This window comes from Pipra filicauda, unplaced genomic scaffold (genome assembly GCF_003945595.2).
Source record: "Pipra filicauda isolate LSUMZ 115617 unplaced genomic scaffold, ASM394559v2 scaffold229_size1253498_pilon, whole genome shotgun sequence".
NCBI lineage: Eukaryota > Metazoa > Chordata > Aves > Passeriformes > Pipridae > Pipra > Pipra filicauda.
In genome coordinates, this window is record NW_024104342.1 from 71,693 (window position 1) to 75,690 (window position 3,998).

Genomic DNA, 3,998 nt, shown 5'->3' on the forward strand with positions numbered 1-3,998 from the left:
AGACTGAAAAGTCTTTAGAGGATTAGTGCTTTTTAGTTTACACAGGCTGGGGGTAGCAAAGGAGGAAGAATGAGATGTATAAGAAAGAAAATGGTATTAATTAGTTTGCCACTGAAGTTTCTCTGCATAGACAAGAAGGTTATATGCACAGGTACTGTCTTGATGTAACAAGGAATGACAGACGCTTGCTTCAGGCTGCTTGGTCAGGGACCGTAGGGGTATATACTCTTCAGTGCTTCTTTGCCACCTGAAGGTAATCCAATTTATTGGAAGCACATGTACTGAGTAATCCAACAGTTAACATGGTTCAAAATTGTCTGATGTTTTGCAGAGCCATCTCAATAAAGTACTTGGTGACCCTGTCTGAAGAGTTCCTTTTGGAAAGGCATGGGTAACGTAGCCATGGACAGCCATTGTGTGAACACTCTTCAAACTAGCAACACAACATGGATTCCCTGCGTGCAAGCATAAAAAATAAGTGAAAAATTAGTCAGCACTTGGATATAATTAGTAAGCTGAAACAGCTGGAATGTGAAGGCATTTAAACCTTCCTGCAAAAGGTCAGGGCCAGACTGAGAATTGGATCGTGAAATATGTAGCTAAGTCAGCTACATATTCCTTAGCCAGATCATTCACTCTTTCTAAGTCTTTTAAGAGATACTCACAAGCTTAGCATGAGGCAATATCAACTGATAGGATTCCTACCAGTTAGGCAAATTCAACAAGCAAACCGCTCCATTTATTTTTAACAGCAATGAATTTTCATGAAAAGACAGCTGTTTGTGAACCACAGGCCTGGCAGTTTAAGCCTCTCCTCATATTGTCAGCCAAGTTCCTATCAGTGTAGGGTATCAGCAAAGCAGAATAGCAAGTAGCCATTTCTCAGATGGCAGCAGGGTCAGGAGCCAGCACTGTGTGCATTTGTAATTCTAATGACCCCTAAAGATCGGAGTGCTGTGCATATTGCGTCAAATTTACCTTTGCAATCTACAGCAAGCTAATCAGACACTAACCTTAAAGTTCAAACAGAAAAGGAAATGTTTCCAGCAGATAACATTTTTTTATAGCTATTCTCATGGCAAAACAATATAAACTCTGGAATTCTTCCAACTCAGAGGAATGTGATGACTTCTGAAGATATCTCTAGCAATTATGATGGCTATCATAAAAGCATTCAAGTCACTCTGATAAGTTATATATTGAGAAAAGTGACTATGCCAGCAATTAAAATCCACTCATGACAAAACAAACCAAAGATTGAACTGTGTCATCCCCTGGAAATGGAGAAAGGTTTGACAACTAGGTTCCTATTTAATTTTTAATCTCTTTGCTTCTGTCTAATGGTGGTTTTATGACGTAAGATAGACCAGCACAGGGCAATTAGCAGTTTATATTCAACACAGACAGACTCTTACCAGGTAATCGTCCGTATTGTTATCTATTTATTTCTCTGACAATAAAGCTGTATTCCAACTTACACTGTAAGTACTATCAGAGCAGAAAAGTATATAGCAATATGTTTGTGGTGAGCTCTGTATTCACATTGTAGGTGCTACTACAGTGTGGAAAGGAATAAAGTATGTTTTTCCCAGTTATTGCCAAGAACTGCTGACTTTCAGTTCAGAACTTCAGAGGAAATAGAAAACTGTAAATTCAAGAAGCCAGGTTTGAATTCTCCTCTAGTTTGCATCACATATAAAAGTTGATGCAAGGTATGTGTGTGAAAAGTCATGAATAGTAACAATAGTATGTTACATAACTTATGAAGCAAGACATGCTCTTTTGTTTTCATAGCTTTCAAAAGAATTCTGTATAGTTCAACATTATCTCAGTGCTATTTGAAAGATATTGATGTCATTCTGAGCTACCCTCTGATAGCAAGGACGTTGCCAGAGGGCACTTGAGGCCATTAAAGGAAGAAAGTTTTGCTTTTGCATTCCAGAGAATTTTGCAGAACTGTTAAAAGCCTACTGAGGATCCTTTGACAATACCCCTCAAACACTGCATACCTCTCACTATCTAAACTGTGCACTGGCTTCAGATTTTTTAGTATATTGCAAAAGAGCAATCACGCACACAGAAGTATTGTGGCTATTAGTCATCACCAGTTATGTGAGGTGTGTACTTATGAGCGTGTTTAAAAGCAAAAATAATATTATAAATCCTCACGCTGTGAATACTTCAGAAAGGACAGTTTGAATGGCTTTTCTACCCTAAGAATTCATATTACACTTTGTAGAACTGAGCTGTATGTATGTAGACTTTTTTCCTGTTGTTTCCAGAATGTCTTAGATCATATTCTACACTTCTATCCTGCTCACAGTACTTCTAGCATACACAGGAAACAATTTACAATTTCTAAGGAACCTACTCCTGGAAGGAGTCCCTGTTTACAGCCTTAACACTGTTCAGCTTGCTTCCACTGAAATTACGCATCTGCACAGCTATGTAGCAAAGACAGATACCTTAACAGGAAATGAGTAGTTTTACATTTATTTGCTAAGAGTAAATGAATAAATGTTTCTTGCAAAGAGTACAAGTATTTTTGCCAAGAGAAATTTTCTCACTCCCTGCTTATATTTCTGAGGAAGCGTTTTGTTTAAATAACACAAGAAGTGATCAACTTTCATGTTCTAAAAAAGGTTATCTGATGATTGAAGTAAAAATGAGTCTTGCTTAAAATATTTCCTCCACGTCTCTCAGGTGTACAGGGGTGAGGGAACATCAAGGCAAAGTCTCCAAAGTTGAATTACTGTTATACAGAAAGTGGGACATCCCCTTCTCAGAGCTCCTCCAGAAATCAGAATGAACAACACAGTTTTTTTCCAGAAAGTTCTTGATCAGGCCTTTAATTTTTACAAATTTTAGCCTATGCTCTGTAGATTTTACCTGGGGAAGAAACTCTCCCCAATTTTTTGCTCTGCATGCTGCTCCCATCTCTCACTGGTTGTCTTGCTCTCTTTGTGGTGCTTACTTTTCAGGGACACATTTTTAGAATGTTTTTCCCCTGTCCAGGATGTATTGCAATGTCTTCACCTGCCTCTTTCCCCAAGAACTAAGCTGACAAAACACAGGGAGGGACAAGCTTGGATACACAAGCAGGAACAAGTACCTACCAACAGAAGGTGGGAAAGGACAGGGAGAGAAATCATTTGGGAGTGCCTTAAGAAGATATTGTTGCCCAATAATGAGCCTTATCCCAATTATCTTTGTAATTATATGCTTGAGGTCTGCCTAAGTTAGTTGAATATGTGAATAAAACTTCTGCTTCGTCTTTAAAAATAATAATCTTCATCTGTGACTAAGGAAACTGTAGGACACGGAAGGGGTTGAATTGTCAGTTACATTTGAAAGTTAAGTTTGATTTAGCTTTTCACAAAATTCAGATTGAGTTTAGAACTGACTCACGGCACTAGAGCATCAGTGTGTACATTCTAATGCTTGGGTATTCAGGACAACAAATGTGGCAACATATATTATCTTGTAAATATTTGCATCTGCTATTTCTTGTTGCACTATTTAGTCAGGTAAATTGTGCACTTGCATTAGCAAAATGACATAAGATGACCTAAGTAAATAAACAATAGACTCTAAGGAGTAAATTTTAAAGATCTTGTATCATCTGTTCACTGATCATTAGCAGTGCAGTTATTTTCTGAATAATTTAAAACTAATTCTGTATAAAGGTGTCACTGGGAGATACATTTTTTCAGTGATGAAATATTTTGTAGTATTTTATTATTAACCAAGCAGACATATTTCAATTCAGGTTGTGTTATTACCTTATTTCAAATTACAGACTAGAATTTACATGTGTTATCTATTATGCGTTATGCATTATCACTGTCAGTACACCACATTTAAGACTAAGACCCTTTAATTTTATATAATGTTCCTAGCGGATACTTTGAATTTTAGGTTATATTGGTAGTGCAATATCAAATTACATTAGTATACAATTATATTTACATAATAAACAAACAATTAAGCTGCATTGG